General features: G+C 40.8%; 1 protein-coding gene across 13 annotated transcripts in view; it reads left to right on the top strand.

The window, feature by feature from the left end:
- LOC138757551 (uncharacterized) overlaps window positions 1-17,510 on the top strand; it is a 172,523-nt gene extending 155,013 nt beyond the window's left edge. For 4 of the 13 annotated variants that reach the window (XR_011353672.1, XR_011353673.1, XR_011353681.1 and 1 more), the window contains 3 exons: window positions 584-854; window positions 16,947-17,045; window positions 17,183-17,510. The gene's annotated coding sequence lies outside the window, so the exon portion shown is untranslated. Of the gene's footprint in view, window positions 1-583; window positions 865-4,131; window positions 4,257-11,100; window positions 11,166-16,946; window positions 17,046-17,182 lie in introns of all 13 variants that reach the window. The other 9 variants (XR_011353684.1, XR_011353680.1, XR_011353675.1 and 6 more) reach the window with 8 other exon arrangements.
- Window positions 17,511-20,718: the final 3,208 nt, after the last annotated feature.

Here is a 20,718-nt window from a genome sequence, read left to right as displayed (position 1 = left end):
ATATGTTTCAAGTGGCTTGATAGAAAGTAGGAAAAATCATCAATACCTATATTTTTAAAGCAGTAAACTAATATTCTTAAGGAGTGGCATGGTTGGTGTTGAGGTTAGCACAATGCTGTTGCAGGACCAGCAATCGGGACTGTGGTTCGAATCCCGCAAGACAGTAAGGAGTTTGTACGTGGTACCCATACCTGTGTGGTTTTCCCCCAGGGGTTCTGGTTTCCTCCCACCGTTAGAAATGTTCCAGCGTGTAGGTTAATTCGGGGTAAATTGGGCACAATGACTTGTGGGCCGGGCTGGCCTGTTACCGTGCTGCATGTATAAATTTAAAAAAACATTAAGATGAAGTTTAAAGCACAGAAATAATGCACAGATTTGGCAAAATAAGTGCCTTGAGGTTGGGAGACTTTTTTTGAAATTCCAAGTTAGCCTCACTTCATAATGACTGTCTTCAAGCAATTTACTGAATTCATTATGAAATCAATCAAGATGCTGACTAATTATGTCATCAAGTGAAATGAAGTTCTGAATCTAGTTGAGAATATTGCCTGTTTTTCTAAAACATTTTTATTTGTTTGTGCAGGAAACAAACATTAAAAAAAAATTCACCTCATTCCCTCATCTAAGAAATCTGGCATATGTAGTGCAAGTTCATAAGTTTCTGGTCCTGGAGTGAAGTGACAGAAGACAAATATTTCAGCAATAAAGGAGAAATAAAGAGTGAAAGAAATATGAAGGGAATAAAGAAAGCCAGAGCTGGAATCTTGAACTCAGCCCAGAGAATCATGCAAAATGTTGGGCAGATCAAACCTTTGCCACCAAATCTGCCAGGGACTCCATAACTCCCTTTGAAGGTGATTGCTCGTAAGTTACTAGCTAAACTGCTGAATTTAATTACATTTAAATTTAGACATACAGCACAGCAATAGGCCCTCTCAGACCACGACTCTGTGCCGCCCAATTGACCTGCAACCCCCAGTATGATTTGAACGGTGGGAGGAAACAATAGCATTCAGAGAAGAATGTCTCAACTCTGCAGACAGTGTGGGATTTGAAGCCCAGTTGCTGGCATTATAACATTTTTGTGGCATAACTACACTAACCATGTTGCTCAAATCTGAATGAATATTTAGACAAGGTTATGGGAGATATCATTTAGAGTATTTTAGTGTTTGAGCACAAAATAATTTTTTTTTTAAGGAAAGCACTGACAATATTCTCAATAGGAGCAGACTTCATTCAACCTTGTTATTGATTTTGTGATTGACTCAGCACCCTGCTTGAACACAAAATCATTATGTACACTGTAAATGACAACAAATCTGTGGAAAGGACTTTGGCATCAGGCAAAACCTTCAGAGGAGATCTGTAGATGCGGCTTGTTGATTTGCCCATAGGTTACAAGAGATCCTGCTGTCACTCAAAGTCTCTCCATTGAACTCCAGGGTAGACTTGGCCAACTGCAAGATCCAGACCATTGTTCTTTCACAGATTCTGAAATACACAAGTACTTGGTTTCAATTTTTTTAATTGTTAAAATTTTAAAATATTGGAAAGTACTTGAAGTGTGTACTCCACTTATTTATAAAACATGGCAAAGGATATTAGTGGGGAAATCCAGTATAATTTGACATTATGGTAACTATTAACTAGTTTGCAGGAAGCCTTTATTCCTTTATTAAATATGGTTAAATACCCACATTGCATGAAAAAAAAGAGATCTAATGCTTCCAAAACTTTTATGAACCAAATATATTCAACAGATGCCTGAGCATTCAAGTCTTGTGCTTTGTCATAAGTCCTCAAACAGAAAACTGACTTTCTCTTTCCAGTTTACTATTTTTTTTTACACTTTCAGCATGTCAGATCTACCTTTTTTTTCCGAACTGATATCAAAATTCCATATCGTCGTGACAATTGAATTGGCTTCCATTACCTTTTCAAGCTGTTGCTGTTTGAAATATTTGCTCTCGTGTTTTCTCCACCTGCAGCCTAGCTCTCTCTCTATCATGTTGTTGGCTATGAAAATTCTTCATGCAGTGGAGGTGCTAAAACCTTAATAGCACATTGTTAACACTGGAACGTTTTTTTCAAAAAGGCATGAGAAATATTCATCAACTCATGCATGAAAAAAATGTTCTGTCGCAGCAAACTTCAAGGAACTTCGAGGGAATGAGGGAGGTAAGAACTGTATAGGTTTCTCAGGGAAATTAAAATAAAACAGAGCAAATAAAAAACATGAAGGAATTTAAAACATAACCTTTAGCTGGCATAGATCAAGAATCCATCATGGCTTGTGCTGGTTGGGATTTATACTGGAAACTTGGCCCACCCACAAACTTATCAGGCTCCAGGTTAATTGTTATTGGTGAAATTTTGCTGATTGGAGTTGTCTATTGGCCTTTGAAACTCTTATTGTGCAAAGACTTTTGAAGTACCTTTTACAAGCTTTAATTTATTGAGAGTGTCTACAGAGAGTGAAATAAAATTGTAAATAGTTGATTTTAAGTCTCGATCAATAATTTAGTTTAAAATTGCATTTCCTATAAATTACGTCGCTCATGTTTTTTTCGTAATAAGCCCATCCAGCATTGTCTGTAAGGAATTCGTATATTCTCCCCATGTCCAGTGCTCTGGTTTCCTCCCGCCATTCAAAGCGTACTGGGGGGCCAGTTAATGTGCTTTATTTTTTTTTAAAAATCAAGTGCCAGCAAAACACCTGCTCCAAAAGAGGAAGTAAACATAGCTATCGTCAGCCATACAAGGTTCCCTTTGGCATAGCTTTTGAAACAGTAATCTAAAAGAAAAGTCATAGTTATTGAACATGTGTGCTCAAATAAATGAAAATTTGATAAGGTGAGTCATTTCATTTAGGTGGCCACTGAGAATACTATGTTTGAAGTGTATATATCAAGGCACTTGATAAAATAATCACATAGTTATAAACTCTAAGTTTTTTGAGGCATTATCTTTTAAAATCGATCATTAAAATAAAAAATGAAAAGCAAATGTATGGTAGATGCCATCTCACTGGCTTTACACAAATCCTAGATCACCTAGATTGCAAAGATGCATACATCAGCATGTTCAGTTTTGACTAAAGTTCAGCATGTAACATCACCATCCTCTCAAATCTGATCAGCAATCTTTAAGACCTGGACCTCAATACCCCATTGTATAATTAAATGCTGGATTTCCTCACCTCCATACCCCAAGCAATGCAGATTGGCAAGAACATCTCCTCTGCCATCTCCTTTTGAACCAGAACACCACAGGGCTGATTACATAGTCTCCTGCTCTACTCACTATACACTGACAACTGTGTGGCTCAATAGTACACCCGCACCATTTCCAAATTTGCTGGCAATGAGTCAGCATACAGAAGGAAAATTGAAAACTTGGCTAATGGTGTACTAATGGTGTACTCCTTCAATATCACAAAAACTAAGGAGCTGATTATAAACTTTAGGAAAGGAAAATCAGGGTGTACAATCCAGTAATCTTTAGGGGATCAGAGGTGGAGAGGGTGAGAAAATTTAAATTCTGGGTGTCACTATTTCTGAGCACTCTTCTTGGACCCAATATACAAATCTAAATGTGAAGAAAGCACATCAGCATGTCGGCACCTCTATATCCTCAGGGGTTTGTGGAAGTTCAGTATTACATCAGAAACCTTGGCAAATTTCTACAGATGTGTGGTAGAAAGTGAACAGACTGACTGCATTACAGCCTGGTATTGGGGCACCAATACCTCTGAGTAAAAAAGCCCTCCAAAGGTAGTGGACACAACCCAATATATCACAGGCAAATTGCTCCCCACCATTAAGAAAATCAACATGGAATGCTATTGTCAGAGAGGAGCAGCTATCATCAAGGATCCTCACCACATGGAACATGCTCTGTTCTTGCTACTGTCATTAAGAAAGAGCCACAAGACTTGTTCCATCAGGTTCAGGAACAGGTACTACCCCTCCACCACCAGAGTCCTAAACAACAGACTCAATCAGAGACTTATTTTCAGATTCATACTTTGAATAGAATATATAAATACTGATTTTTTTTTTGGTGTGCATTTGCACACTATTTGTTCACGTTTCTCTTTTTGCTTACTTTTTTTTTTCTTCAATGCAGCTAAGTAAAAAGTCTACCTGGCCCACAAGAAAAAGAATCTTTCAATGGACCTGACAATAAATTTGAACTTGAACTTTGAATTTTGGACTCAAAATTGCTCTACACTATTTTTTGGGGCATTAAAGGTGTGATATGCAACAGTCTAATGTTGTTTGTGAAATTGTTTGATCCAGAACCCGGGGCCATGGTTTGAGGATAATAGGCAAACCATTTAGGACCGAGATGAGGAGGAATTTCTTTACCCAGAGGGTGGTGAATCTGTGGAATTCATTGCCACAGGGGGCAGTAGAGGCAGGTTCATTAAATATATTTAAGAGGGAATTAGATCTATTTCTTCAGTATAAGGGTATTAAAGGTTACGGAGAGAAGGCGGGGACGGGGTACTGAACTTTAAGATCAGCCATGATCTCGTTGAATGGCGGAGCAGGCTCGAAGGGACGAATGACCTACTCCTGCTCCTATCTTCTATGTTTCTATGTTTCTATAATGTATGTGCCATTTGCCATCTTCATTGATCTGACTGCTTTTTATGTTCTCGCAGCATTGTTTAGTGTAAAACTTGCCAGAGATTATCTATCTCCACAGAGAAAGCCACGGAAAGAAAGTGCTGTCCCTGAGATTTTTTTTATTTAATGAAGTGTCAATGGCAATTAATATCTATTTCGCCAGTGTTCCAGAGAAAGCTATGACTGCTATGAATGAAGTGTAGATTAAGTGGTGTTCACTGTGGAAGGACAACTACTGCTAATCCTGACAATGCTACACGTTGCAGGCTGAGATGTAGCGGCAAATGCAAATGTCATGAAAGATATGCAAGAACCATTGTGGTTGATGGATGTGTCATTTGGAGGTATCATTGAAAGATTAAATTCTTATATGCCTGCTGCCATTGTCCTTGGAATATGACATTTTGCAGGTTTGGGGGTTCTTATCAAGGAAGTCTCAATGAGTTTCTGTAAGGCATTTTGCATTTGACAGGCACACAAGCTGCAGTGGACTGGTGGTTCGTTCTGTGCAAGTCAAGTTGGGGGTGGGGGGGGTGCGGTGGTAGGGAGACACAGGGTGCCAATCACTCAGGCAGCTTTGTTTTGGATGCAATTGAACTACTCGTGCGTTGTTGGAGCTGCACTCATACAATTTAGTCAAAAATATTCTGCTGGATTCTGACTTGACTAGACTTCTGGGTGCCAAGAAGTGAGTTGTGGCAGTTGAAGGTTTTAATGGAGTGCTCCAGTTGTATTTGATGCTGATGCTATGAATTCTGTAATGATCGTGCCACTGCACCTTGTTTTGTTCCTGGAAATAGTCATATCCCAGCACTTCTGAGATACTTGTGTTACTGGCTACTTTTCAGTCTACACCTGACCATCTCAGCGGGTCAGGCAGCATTCATGGGCCAGTCAACATTTCAGGTTGTGACTCTTTATTTGAGACTGATATTGAGATCTGAATGTTATTTAGATTTGTAGCAAGCTGACATGAAGCGCAGTTCCATCTGAGGCAAATGGAATCCATCATCAGGATGGAAAGCAGCTGGAGATGTTGGAGCCTGAGACATTGTACTGGGATGTGATAATTGACTTTCAATAGCTGGCCTGTTGATGGAAGTTGCATTCTTGGTGTGTCCAGTGTTCTTGGCCATTTCTTGACTGCATGTTGAGTGATTTGAATTGGCAGAAGAATGCCCCTGTGAATATCGAAGGAGGATGAGATGTGGTGGTATATACAGTTGAATGGTGATTAAATAAAGTGTTGCAAGGTTCAAATGATATGCATAAAAACACAATGCTGGATAAAATCAGCAAGCCAAACCGTGTAATCTATATCGCAAAGATGAAGATACATAACCACCGTTTAGAGCGAGATACCTTGATGAAAGGCTCAAGCCTAAGATGCTGGTTATGTATCTTTATCTTTAAGATATAAAGTACACGGTTTGACCGGCTGAGCTTCTCCAGCCTTGTGTTTTTACTTTAATCATGGTGTCTGCAGATTTTTGTATTTTACTCACATGATATGCTTCTGCAAATATCATTCTGGTCTTGATTAGACAGTGGGAGACTGTCCTTGACTTTAACACAGAACATAGATTCAGTTGAATAGATTAGAAGATAACCATGCAGAACATTATGATTTTGCTAGGTATTCTAAAGGATATTCCAATTAGTTCAAATTTATTTGTCATCCGATTGACAAGTTCAACCCGACGAAACAGCAGTCTCCAGACCTCAATGCAAAACAATGCAAAAACACATACAGACATAGCACATATACTCAGTATGCATCTACAAATATTAAAATTAATAAATAATATTGCTAAATAGATAGTAGAGTCATGGAGGGTTTGTATGAGCAGTTCATCAGTTGTTCAACTGTCACATTGCCAGTGGGAAGAGGCTATTTCTCAGCCTAGTGGTTCTGGCTCTGAGTAGCTGATGATGGTGCATGCAGGGTGGTAGGAGTCCTCACAGATTTTGTGAGCCCACTTTAGACAATGATCCCAGTATATCCCTTGATAGGGAGGAGGGAGATCCAAATGATCCTCTTTGCCGCTGTGATTGACCACCAATCAGATGCTCTACATCAACCATACCACACCCTGATGCAGCTGGCCAGGACATTCTCTGTAGAGCTCCTGTAGAAAGTTGACATGATGGTGGCCAGATGGGTTGCCCATCTCAGCCTTCTCAGGAAGTGCAGTCACTGAGAAATGAAATGTTGTGTGTCCAAGGTAGGTCACTTAAGTGGACTCTAAGGAACTTGGTGCTCTCCACTCTCTCCACTGCAGAGATTTTCCACCTCTCCTCTGTAAGTTCAACTCATCGTTGTTGATGAGGAGGCCATCTACTATCATGTCATCTGCAAATTTGATGACTCTTTCGGAGCTGGATCTGGCATTGCAGTCGTGGGTCAGTAGCGTGAACAAGAGCGGGCTGAGCACACAGACCCGAGGTGCGTCAGTGCTCAGCGTGGTGGTGCTTGGCATTCTGCTGCCAACCTGAACAGATGGGGGGGGGGTCTTTCTGTTAGAGAAGTCCAGAATCCAGATACAGAGAGGGCAGTTGAGTCCCAGTGAGGACAGCTTCTTCACAAGCCTCTGGGGCATGATTGTATTAAATGGACAGATGAAGTCTATGAACAGCAGCTTGGCACAAGAGGTGTCATACTGCAGGTGGGACAGGATGGAGTGGAGGGACAAACAGGGATGCAGTGTTGCCGGAGCTCACCAGAGTGCCATTCTGACACCTCAGGGGGCAGCTCTGTCACCTCCTTCAGTGGTTTCTGCACCTCGTTGCCATTTTGGGGATCTCTGGCACCTAAAAATTAGCACTGCACCTTTGGGGACAAGGCTATAGCATTATCATTGGAATGGTTCCATCTATACATGAATTGAAATGGGTCCAGTGTCTCTGGTAGATGCGCTTTGATGCATTCCATCATTCTGGGGAGAAGCTAGAAACAGAGCCAAATACTTGCCAGCTAAGGCAGGGCTTGCAGGTGAATACTTCTTACAAGGCAAAGCATTGTTAATGGCTATGATACTTCACTACCCGATGAGCTGAACATCTTTTATACTCACTTTGAAAAGGAGAATTCAACGCTACCAATGAGAATCCCTGCTGAAGCTGATGACTTTGTGATAACTGTCTCTGAGGCTAATGACAGAACATTCCTCAAGAAGATGAACCCTCGCAAGACATCAGGCCTTGATGGCATATGTGGTGGGGTACTGAAAATCTGTGCCAACCAACTAGCTGCAGTTTTCATGGATAATTTTCTCATTGTTGTAGTCGGAGGTTTCCACTTGATTCAAAAAAGTATCAATCGCACCGGAGCCCAAGACGAGCAGAGTGAACTTGATGACAATTGCCCAGCAGCATTTGCATCTACTGTGATGAAATACTAGCCCGAATTAGCTTGAACCTAACTAAAGACTTGGACCCACTGTGATTTGCCTATCCCACAATCGCTCTACAGTAGGCACAATCTCACTGGCTCTCTATTGAGACGTGGATCACATAGACAACAGCAACACATACATCAGGCTATTTTTCATCAATTATAGCTCAACTGCCAACTCCACCCTCCCTTCAGTTCTCGTCAACAAGCTCCAAAGCCAGAGCTTCTGCACCTTCCTCTGCAACTGGATACTTGACTTTCTCATCGGAAAACCACAGTCAGTGTGAATCGATAACAACATCTCTTCTTCACCGACAATCAACACAAGATGTGTGCTTAGCCCACTGTTCTACTCTCTCTACACCCATGACTGTGTGGCTAGACACAATTCAAATGGCATCAACAAATTTGCCGATGACATCACGGTCATCAGCAGAATCACAGATGGCAATGAGAAAGCGCACAGGAGCGAGATAGATCAGTGAGTTGAGTAGGCTCACAACAACAACCTTACACTTAACATTAGCAAATTTAAAGTCAACACGGTTGGTGAAATATTTTTACAGCATCAGCGATTGGGACCAGGGTTTGAATCCCATGCTGTCTGTAAGGAGTCTGTACATTCTCCCCATATCTGCATGGGTTTTCTCCAGGGGCTCCGTTTTCCTCCCACCATTCAAAACGTACCAGAGGTGAAGGTTAATTGAGTGTAAATTTGGCCGCATTGACTCATGAGCTGAAATGGCCTGCCACCCTGCTGTATGTCTAAGTTTAATTTTGTTAAAAAGGAACTGATTGTGGACTTCAGAAAGGGGAAATCAGGAGAACACAAACCAATTCTCATCAAGGGGTCATTAGTATAAAGGGTAAACAACTTCAAATTCCTGGGTGTCAATATCTCTGAAGATCTCGCCTGGTTCCTTCATGTTGAAGACTTGCCAGTGGCTATACTTTGGTTAGTGTTTGAGGAGATTTGGTATGTCACTAAAAACTCTTGTAAATTCCTAGGTGTACCATGGAGAGCATTCTGTCTGGTTGCATCACTGCCTGGTATGGTGGTGCCAATGCACAGGACAGATTGAAGCTGCAGACCTGCCCCATTCCCTAGTTGACATGTCTGTCCATGGTCTCATGCACTACCACCTATAAATTGGAGGAATAACACATCATCTTCTGAATGGGCACCCTCCAACTAGATGGCATTAACACTGACTTCAACGATTTCCATTGAAACTCCCCCCCCCCCACTCTCCCTAATCTTCTTCCCCTGTCTCCTTTCTCCATTCCTCTAGCTCTGGCTCTCACTCTCTTCCCTTTTTCCTCTGTTTCCTTTCACAGAGCAAAAATCAATTCTCACCTTTTCTCTTATCGTATCCAACGAACACCTTTCGTCTGTTGCTCTGTCCTTCTCCTTCTCACATTCTTCCCCCAACCTTTAATTCAGACACCTGTCTTTCACTCATAGTTTGAAGAAGGGCTCAGACCCCAAATGCAACACTCTCTGGCTCAAAACCTCACCACTATGCTGGTCACCATTCTGCCATAACACGATTTGAAGGAGTACTACAAGGAGTGTAGAAGGAATCTTAAGAAATAAATTAGAAAGGCCTCTGGCCTCCTCTGGACGCTGCGAGACCAGCTGGGTTCCTCCATTATTTATGCGTTTTGACAGAGTTGTGAACTTGTCCGCGAACTACTCTTTGCAGACGATGCTGCTTTAGTTCCCATTCAGAGCCAGCTCTTCAGTGCTTGATGTCCTGTTTTGCGGAAACTGCCAAAATGTTTGGCCTGGAAGTCAGCCTGAAGAAAACTGAGGTCTTCCATCAGCCAGCTCCCCACCATGACTACCAGACCCCCACATCTCCATCGGGCACACAAAACTCAAAACGGTCAACCCGTTTACCTATCTCGGCTGCACCATTTTATCGGATGCAAGGATGGACAAAGAGATAGACAACAGACTCACCAAGGCAAATAGCGCCTTTGGAAGACTACACAAAAGAGTCTGGAAAAATAACCAACTGAAAAACCTCACAAAGATAAGCGTATACAGAGCCGTTGTCATACCCACACTCCTGTTCGGCTCTGAATCATGGGTCCTCTACCGGCATCACCTACGGCTCCTAGAACGCTTCCACCAGCGTTGTCTCCGCTCCATCCTCAACATTCATTGGAGTGACTTCATCCCTAACATCGAAGTACTCGAGATGGCAGAGGATGACAGCATCGAATCCATGCTGTTGAAGATCCAACTGCGCTGGGTATGTCACATCTCCAGAATGGAGGACCATCGCCTTCCCAAGATCGTGTTACATGGCGAGCTCTCCACTGGCCATCGTGTCAGAGGTGCACCAAAGAAGAGGTACAAGGACTGCCTAAAGAAATCTCTTGGTGCCTGCCACATTGACCACCGCTAGTGGGCTGATATCGCCTCAAACCGTGTATCTTGGCGCCTCACAGTTCGGCGGGCAGCAACCTCCTTTGAAGAAGACGACAGAGCCCACCTCACTGACAAAAGACAAAGGAGGAAAAACCCAACACCCAACCCCAACCAACCAATTTTCCCCTGCAAATGCTGCAACCGTGTCTGCCTGTCCCGCATCGGACTTGTCAGCCACAAACGAGCCTGCAGCTGACGTGGACATTTACCCCTCCATAAATCTTCGTCCGCGAAGCCAAGCCAAAGAAGAAGAACTTGGCCTGTGCCTTCATGGACATTAGTCTTCACTCCATGAATTGATTTATTTTTAAAATGTAATATATATCAGTTTTATGCACCGGTAATGCTGCTGTAAAACCACAAATTTTGTGATACATGATCAAGAGAATAAATTATGATTTTAATTTGTTTCAGCAACACTAAATTCCATAGCATGGGAATTCATCCTCAGTCTGGTGGTAGGTGTGCTGCTTTCAAGTTTCATTGAACTTAATGGAACTTTTCTGACAGCAGAGGGTAATGCCTTTAATAGATCATTACTTGAGTGCTACCAAACAGAGACAAATGTCTGGACATTTACCCTATGAACTGCTTTGATAATTTGTGCTTACTGTTATTGGTGTTTAAAGGGCTCATAAATCTTTGTCCACGAAGCCAAGCCAAAGAGAGAGAAGAGAATAAGGGGCAGAGACAGGTATGTGAAAAACAGAGATGACATGAGGAAAATCTTTGTGCTAAACATTGTGATGGAATGTTATGCACAGTCTGATCAGGATCCAGAGGGGAACTGGATGTATAGTTGAAATGAAGAATTGCAGGAACATAGGGAAAAAGCAGGGGAGTGGATCTTACTGACTCTTTTGATTGAGTAGTGTCCTTTTCAGAAACAGAATCAGAATTTATTGTCTTGAACATTTCACGAAATTCATTCATTTTGCATCACAGGTGCAAAATGGCTATAAATTATTTTTTTTAAAAAATATAAATGAATGTAAAATAAAGAGAAAAGGTGAGGTAGTATCTGTGGTTCATTGTCTGTTAATAAGTCTGATGACGGAGGGGAGGAAGCTGTTTTTGTACCATTGGTCATTTGTCTTCAGGCTCCTGCACTTTCTTCCTGATGGTAGCAGTGTAAAGAAGGCATGGCCTGGGTGGTGAGGGTCCTTGATGATGCAGGCTGCTTTCCTGAGACCTTGCCTCATTTAGATGTCCTTAATGGAGTGGACTAATACCCATGATGCTTCTGGCTGAGTTCACAACTCTCTATAGCCTTTTCCTATCTTGTGCGTTGGCACCTCCTTACAAGACAGTGATGCAACCAGACAGAATTCACTCCACAGTGCAGAATTTGGGTGATGTACCAACTCTCCTCAAACTCCTTATGAAGTATAGCTGCAGGTGAGCCTTCCTTATGATTGCATCGGCATGAAGGATAGGTCTTCAGAGATGTTGACACCCAGGAATTTCAAGTTCTTTACTCTTTCCACTGTTGACCCCCTCATTGAGGACTGCATTTCAATAGTGCAGGAAATGCTGAAAACACTTCAGCAGGCCAGGTGACATTTGTCAAGAGAGACAGTTTGCAGTTCAGGTTGGACACCCTTCATCAAATCCAAGTCATCATTACTGTTTCTCTTTCCACTGGCACTTGGCTGACCTGAAGAGTTTTGGCAGTAGTTTCTCGTTTTATTCCAGGTTTCCAGCAGATTTTTTGGTGACTTTCTTTTTGATATTGCAACTCATTTATGGGACTAGGATGAAAATGGAATGGCCATAACTACTGTTTTGTAATTGCCCAAGGAAGAGAATAATGAATCACTACCTTGAACTGCTGCAGTTATTCCAATATAAATGAAGGATTTATTTTCAGCCAAGATTATTATTAAAGAAGCATCAGAGTGTAAAATCATGCCTGATTGTTTTACATGCATTTACTTTACGTGAATGATTCCAACACAGATTTGAACAAATAAAAAACACTTCCAGAAAACTTTCCTCCAATATTCAGTCACAAGAATCAGATACAATTCCTTTTTTTATTTAAACATTTAAAAATATCTTTGGACATCTTTTATTTAATTGCAAATGAAAAAATTAGATTGCACCATGATATGAAAATACATTGTGTAAATGTACTTATAGAAACCCTTTGGATTTATTTTTACTCTGTCTGCTAAAGCCTCTTTGTGCCTTTTTTTGGCCTTTCTAATTTCTTTCTTAAGATTCCTTCTACACTCCTTGTAGTCCTCCTTCAAATTGTGTTATGGCAGAATGGTGACCAGCATAGTGGTGAGGTTTTGAGCCAGAGAGTATTGCAGTTATCAGGTTGGGAGTCTTGCTGAGGTCAGCAGCCATGAATATTGGCACTGGGCAATAGTTATCCATATTCTGCTGTTATCTATGATTTAGGACTTGTCTGATCCAATCCTGATAACAATATAATTGCAATCACACCACTGATCTTTCATTATTTCTAGTACTAGAAGGTATAGATTTAAGGCATGCTGATGAATAAATGGAGGAGATGCATGAAGCAAGTTTTTAACACAGAGAATGGAACGTGCTGCAAGGGGAGGTGGTAATATCAGATGCAATAGCAATGTTGAACAGGCAGCAAGCTGACACACGAACATGAAATAAGGGGATTCAAATCATGTGAAGACAGAAGGGATTAGATTTGATTGGCATCATGGTTGTCACAGACATGCTGAGCTTCAGGGCCTGTTCTGTGCTGCACTGTTCTATATACCGAATCTTATGTTCTTTATATGGAGCTCCAAGGTGGATTGTGTCTGTGTTGATTTAATGTACAAGGCCTTAAATAATCAAGTTGCCCTCATCCATACACTTATTTTCTTGAGGTTGGCATAACTTAACACAAAAGATATTGCTTTATTTTGTTCTGTTTTATAGTTATTTTTCCCAGTAGGCACTCTCTAACCTTCTCAATGTTCAGAATTCAAAATAAGAATCAAAATGTGTTGTCACCTAGAAAAGAATACAAACGATAACAAAGCTAGGATGGAGATTAGGGCAGAAGGTAGAAAAGAGAATGTATGTGAGGGTCATTCTCTGAAATGCATATATTTTAATGCAAGAAGCATAGTGAACAAGGTAGATGAGCTTAGAGCATGGACAGATACTTGGGGACACGATATTGTGGCAATTAGTGAGACCTGGCTACAAGAGGGGCAGGACTGCCAACTTAACATTCCAGGATACATTTGTTTTAGATGTGATAGATCAGGGGGTAAAAAAGGGGGAGGAGTTGCTCTGCTTGTTAAGGAGGACATTTCTGCCGTGAAGTGGCAAGATGGTCTGGAGGGATCGTCCAGTGAGGCTGTTTGGGTGGAATTGAGGGGTGAAGGAGGCATGAAGGTGCTAATAGGGGTGTATTACAGACCACCAAATGGGTCAAGAATCATAAGGTAGTGATCATGGGAGATTTTAACTACCCTCACATTGATTGGGATACCCATACAGTTAGAGGGCTGGATGGGCTAGAGTTCATTAAATGTGTTCAAGATTGTTTTCTGAATCAATTAGTAGAAGAACCGACTCGGGACAGTGTAATACTGGATCTCCTGTTAGGGAACGAGCTAGGTCAGATATCAAATATTAATGTTGGAGATCCAATTGGGTTTAGTGAACATAATTCTGTTAGTTTTAAGATAGTTTTAGGGAAGAGCAAGGAGGGGCCTAAAGTTGAGGTTCTGGATTGGAGAAGAGCAAATTTCGAAGGAATAAGAAGGGATTTGGGGAGTATTGAGTGGGACAGGATATTTTCAGGTGAGGGTGTAAATGAAAAATGGAGGATATTCAAAAAAGAAATTTTGAGGGTACAGAGTAGTTATGTCTCAGTGAGGATCAAAGGAAAGGCTGGAAGTCATAGGGAGGCTTGATTTTTGAGGAATATTGGAAATTTGATTAGGAGAAAAAGGGAGGTGTACAAGAGGTATAAAGAACAGGGAGCTGACAATTTGAAGGAGGACTACAAGGAGTGTAAAAGGAATCTTAAGAAAGAAATTAGAAAGGCCAAAAAAAGGCACAAAGAGGCTTTGGCTGACAGAGTAAAAATAAATCCAAAGGGTTTCTATAAGTACATTAAAAGTAAAAGATTAGTGAGGGATAAAATTGGACCCCTTGAAGATAGTGAGGGTAGGCTAAGTGAGAAGTCAGAGGAAATGGGGTAAATTTTGAATGATTTCTTTGCCTTGCTATTCACTAGGGAAAAAAATATTGAACCAGTTGAGGTAAAGAAAAATAGTGGGGAGGGAATGAAGCATATAAGGATAACCGAGGAGGTAGTGATGGCTGTGTTGAAAAAGATAAAGGTGGATAAATCTCCAGGACCGGACAAAATATTCCCAAGAACACTCAGGGAGGCTAGTGGACAGATAGAGGGGCCATTTACAGAGATATTTTGGATGTCACTGGCCACGGGGGTAGTGCCAAAAGATTGGAGGGTGGTGCATCTGGTTCTGCTGTTTAAGAAAGGGTCTAAATGTAAATGTGGGAATTATAGGCCCGTGAGTCTGATGTCTGTGGTGGACAAGTTGATGGAAAGTGTTCTGAGGGATGGTATTTACAAATATTTGGAGGTACATGGATTGATAGGGAGTAATCAGCATGGTTTTGTCAGGGGTAGATCATGCTTGACAATCCTGATTGAGTTTTTCGAGGGGGTTACAAAAAAGGTTGATGAAGGGAAAGCTGTGGATGTTGTCTATTTAGACTTTAATAAAGCTTTTGACAAAGTTCCCCACAGGAGGTTAGGAAAAAATGTGGAGGCATTAGGTATAAATGAGGAGGTAGTGAAATGGATTCAGCAATGGTTGGATGGGAGGTGTCAGAGAGTAGTGGCAGAAAATTGTTTGTCCAATTGGAGGCCAGTGACTAGTGGAGTTCCTCAGGGATCAGTCCTGGGTCCACTATTGTTTGTTATATATATTAACGATCTGGAAGTTGGGGTGGAGAATTGGATAAGCAAGTTTGCGGATGATATAAAGATTGGTGGTGTTGTGGACAGTGAGGAAGATTACCGTAGATTAAAAGGTGATTTAGGAAGGCTGGAGGTGTGGGCTGAGAAATAGCTGATGGAATTTAATACAGATAAATATGAGGTGTTGCATCTTGGAAAGGCAAATCTAAATAGGTCATGTGCATTAAATGGTAGGCTATTGAGATGTGCAGAGCAACAAAGGGATTTAGGAGTTGTGGTAAATAGTACCCTCAAGGCTGATACTCAGGTAGATGGTGTGGTGAAGAAGGCATTTGGAATGTTGGCCTTCATAAATCGGACTATTGAATTCAAGAGTAGGGAGGTTATGATGAAATTGTGCAAGGCATTGGTGAGGCCAAATTTGGAGTACTGTGTACCGTTTTGGTCCCCAAATTATAGGAAAGATATAAACAAAATAGAGGAGTGCAGAGAAGGTTCACGAGAATGTTGACAGGATTTCAAGGTTTGTGTTACAGGGAAAGGTTGTGCAGACTGGGGCTTTTTTCTCTGGAGCGTAGAAGATTGAGAGGGGACTTGATAGAGGTGTTTAAGATTTTAAAAGGGACAGACAGAGTAAACGTGGATAGGCTTTTTCAATTAAGAGTGGGGGAGATTCAAACTAGAGGGCATGGTTTAAGATTGAAGGGGGAAAATTATAAGGGGAACATGAGGGGAAATTTCTTTACGCAAAGGGTGGTAGGGATGTGGAATGAGCTTCTGGCAGACATGGTCGAGGCAGGATCATTGGTTACATTTAAGGAAAGACTGGATAGTTATATGGATAGGAGAGGACTGGAGGGGTATGGACCAGGTGCTTGTCAGTGGGACTAGGAGGGTGGGGATTTGTTACGGCATGGACTAGTAGGGCCGAACTGGCCTGTTCTGTGCTGTAAGTGGTTATATGGTTATATGGTTATATTAACATGTGTCATGAAATTCATTGCTTTGTGGCAGCATTAGAGATGCAAAATTGCTATAAATAACACTTTTTAAAAATAAATAAAATAGTACAAAAGAAAAGTGAGGTGTGTGTGTGTGTGTGTGTGCATGTGTGTGCGTGTGTGCGTGCGTGCGTGTGTGTGTGTGTGTGTATGTGCATGTGTGTGCGTGTGTGTGTGTGTGTGTGTGTGCATGTGTGTGCGTGTGTGCGTGCGTGCATGTGTGTGTGTGTGTGTATGTGCATGTGTGTGCGTGTGTGTGTGTGTGTGTGTATGTGTGTGTGTGTGTGTGTGTGTGTGTGTGTGTGTATGTGTGTGTGTGTGTGTGTGTGTGTGTGTGTGTGTGTGTGTGTGTGTGTGTGTGTGTGTGTACCTCTATGTTTCCCACCTTTGCACACCATACCATTACAAATGTGGTACCATTCAGGAATTAAACATACTAATCTAAAATAAACATAATATTGATTTTCTGTGTAAATGCTAGTTGACCAGATTATTTTCAGCATTTTCAGATTATTTTCTTCTCACATTTGAGGTTTCAAGATGATTCTCTGGGCACAGGCACAGACACAGCAAAACATCTGGTTCACAGGCCAAAGATGAGATTCCCCAACCTATAGATTAAATAGCAAAGGTAAGTTCCTTTTTTTTGCTCTCTTTCGCACTTTTATTTTTTAAAATTTAATGTATTTTTATATTTTCATCCTTTAAATTTGTTTTATTGTTTAATTATTTAAAATAAACTGTGTACTTTAATATTTTTGAAAACAGGCTCCCAACTTTGATGGAAGAAAGTCCACACCAGCCTTGCTCCAGTCGAAAATTGCGCCTGTGGATGACTTGCTGCTCTGACCTACGTGGGTTTTCCCCAGGGGCTCCGATTTCCTCCCACCATTTGGAACATATAGGTAGTGTGGATGTAAATTGGGTGGCACGGACTCATGGGCCAAAATGACTGTATGTCTAAATTTAAATTTAAACTTCCTCCAATGATCTTTCCAGCTGTAAAACTGTGGCACTGAACTTCTGCCAAAAAATTTCAATGTTTACTTGTGACATGCTCCTTTTTAGTGGGGGATAAACTCATTTTTAAATCATGTTTATTGCGCATATTTTTTTCCAAACCAAATTGCATTCTGACGTTAAAGCATTCAAAGGGAGGCTGGACGAGGACTTAACAGAGAAAGGAACAGAAGGCCATTTAGTGGAATTAAATGAAGAATGGGCTGAATAGGCTACTTCCAAACTGTAAGTACTTCAGATGATGAATGGAGCAGAGCCATGCAAAATGCTTTTTCAAAATTAATGTTCATTTCAGTCAAGGGACAAACATATACTTTCATTTTGTGAAAAAAATTTCTTTGCAAAACCATTTTCAGTATTTACTGTATGGTTCATCAAATCTATAATTTTCCTTGAAGTTGCTCTGTGTTCCAGAGCACTAAATCACTTCAACATGATATACAATTCCATGAACTTGAATTGCCCCTGCAGATAGCACAGACCATCCTGCAAGTGCAGGTCCCATATAACATGCTTTGACACAATTTAAAGCAGAAAGCCCTCAGCAGCCTGTGAGCTCCAGCATTGGGAGGCAGCTTTAAGTAAATAAAAACATTCAAAGCTATCACTCCTGTCTTGAGCTCTCTACTCTGGCTATCGTTGTGACCTGAATGCTCTCCCAGTAGTGATCCCAGCCCCCACCCTCTCCTCTTGTGCTGACCATGACATTACCTGCCCTGAAATGGCTCTTGAAGTCTCAATTCTCCCACATCCCAGGCTTCTTCCACCTCATGTGTACTTCTCATTGCTGGCAATAAAGTCTTTTTTTCTCTCATCTATCACTCCTAAATGATCTCAGCACATCTCATGGTGCTGCTCTATACCGTGTGATAGTTCAGGGACCACATGAGAAACATTCTGGTATGGGTTTAGCCCTGTGAATTTAAACATTATTCAATAAATCACAACTAAATCCAGTTACAATGCTTTTGTGCTTGTCAAGAAATAGTTTTTACTGTGAAGATGGTGAAACTATGCATGCAACTCTCATGATAATAAGATTAATACTGTAGTATCCTTTCTGTCTCATCTTATTTCTAAGAATATAGCATTAATATCGTATGCACTTAGCATTTCAAGAATATTAGGCAAGATAGTTTAAAATAAAATTCAACAGAATACATTATTTCACACATATGGTATTTGTAAAATTATACAATTACCTTGTCCTTAGAAGCCTGTAGGTTATATATATAATAGATCCAAGTCTTCCCATACTTTGCATGAATATGAACTATTCTCACATAATGCGAACTCCCACTGGAGTACCAGCCTTGTAAATTGAAAGAGTCCAATAATAATAATGGAGACAAATAATATTCATCTTCTCATCATGAATTTACCTATCATGAACACTGTTTCTGAATGTATTGGGTGCAAAAGTTTTGAAATATTTTCCAACCAACAGATTTTTTTTCTCTCAATTCCTCACTCTGCAAAGGACAAGACAAAACATTTGGTTTTCTTACCCCTATCACGTGTAAGACAGTGTCAAGAAGAGCACATCCTTCTCTGCCTGGTGCCACATAATAATTATCATATTAATGTTCAATTGTAGTCGCATGTAAGTTTGCCTGATTCCTCTCCCCAACTAACCAGAAGCCTTTTTTCAAACAACTGACACCATCTTTTCCATATCAACTTTTTTATTCCTAGTCTTTTGAATTAAAAAATCAGGTCAAATTGACATGATGGGATTGAATTTGTATCTTCTGAATTTCTAAATCTGAGGAATATTTGGACTGGTTGTCCTTAACCAGCATGAGGTGCAAGAAAATCCACTTGCACATTAATCATGTGGAGTGGCCCGCTAACCAAGATGCGACCCAGTACACAAGATGGCTCATGAACACAGCAACCGCGCAAGCCTTGCGGGGGCCAATGACCTTTGTCCCAGCTGACAGGAATGCTATCCAATCCAAGGCCAGCTCTGCCGTGATGTCACTCCTGTCTTCAGTGGTGTGGAGATAATAAAAGCCAGGTTTCCAGTGTAATAAACCAGTCTTTGACTTCTTGAGTGTGTGTCATTCTTCCCCATACTTCAGGGTAGCACATGCACTATGCACCTTGTATTTTCTAGTCCACTAACACAACCATTTGCCACACTCTTCTTTCCTAAATAAATGATAATGTCACCTTTTAATTGTCAATATTTATTTTGGAGTTTACAAACTAGAATTCACAGCCTTGAACTAAATTTTAACTTCTGAAACAACTACATCTCATGTGATCCTCTTAGCAAGAACTTGCATGACATCACCCTGAGCTGACTGTTTTGCCCTAAAACCTTTGAATTTGTAGATAAGTAGACATAAATCTATATTGTGTGCAGTTCACCTAACTATAGGAAGGATATCAATAAGGTTGAAAAAGTACAGAGAAGATTTACTAGAATGTTGCTGAGTCTTCAGGAGTTGAGTTACAGGGAAAGATTAAACAGGTTAGGACCTTATTCCTTTGAGTGAAGAAGAAAAAGGGGAGATTTGATAGAGGTTTACAAGATTATGAGAGGTATAGACAGAATGGATGTGAGTAGGCTTTTTCCACTTAGATTAGGGGAGATGACTATGAGGGGTCCTAGTTTTAAGCTGAAAGGGAAAGGCTTCGGGTGAACATTAGTGGAAAGTTCTTCACATAGAGTGGTGGGAGTGTGGAATGCACTGCCATCTGATGTGGTGAATGTGGGCTCCATCTTGGTTTTAAAAATAGATTGGATAGATCCGTTGATGGGAGAAGACTGGAGGGTTATGGAATGGGAGGAGGTCAGTGGGACTAACAAAATAGTGGTTGGCACAGACTAAAAGAGCCACATAGTTCCTGTTTCCTAGGCTGTAGCATTCTATAGTTCTAATCTCTTTATCTTTAAGCAAAAATCCATCATATCCTTCCCCTGGCAGACAGGGAATCTCCTCAGTATCCCATTCCCAGGTTGAACATCATGGCTAAACTGGTATAAGCAAAATATTGGAGTCATACAGGGAACTTAGTCCATTAAGCAATCCCAAACTATTTCTACTATCTTATGTTCCATTCAACAAACTTTCATTCAAGAGTTTTCTCTTTAAAATTAGGACACAAGTTATGTAAAGAAACCCCTCCAAACTCTGAATTGAAAGTCTGTGAGAGTTTGTTATTGCATCGAATAAGCATACAACTCAAGTGGTGACCTTAGTCCACACTTTACTGTTAAACTCAAACAACACTATTTATAATGGGAGGTTCTTGTAACGGAGTCTGCTATCAGT

This window comes from Narcine bancroftii, chromosome 3 (genome assembly GCF_036971445.1).
Source record: "Narcine bancroftii isolate sNarBan1 chromosome 3, sNarBan1.hap1, whole genome shotgun sequence".
In the NCBI taxonomy this organism is placed as follows: domain Eukaryota; kingdom Metazoa; phylum Chordata; class Chondrichthyes; order Torpediniformes; family Narcinidae; genus Narcine; species Narcine bancroftii.
The sequence above is the reverse complement of the archived record's forward strand: the minus strand, read 5'-3'. Positions and strand labels throughout refer to the sequence as shown.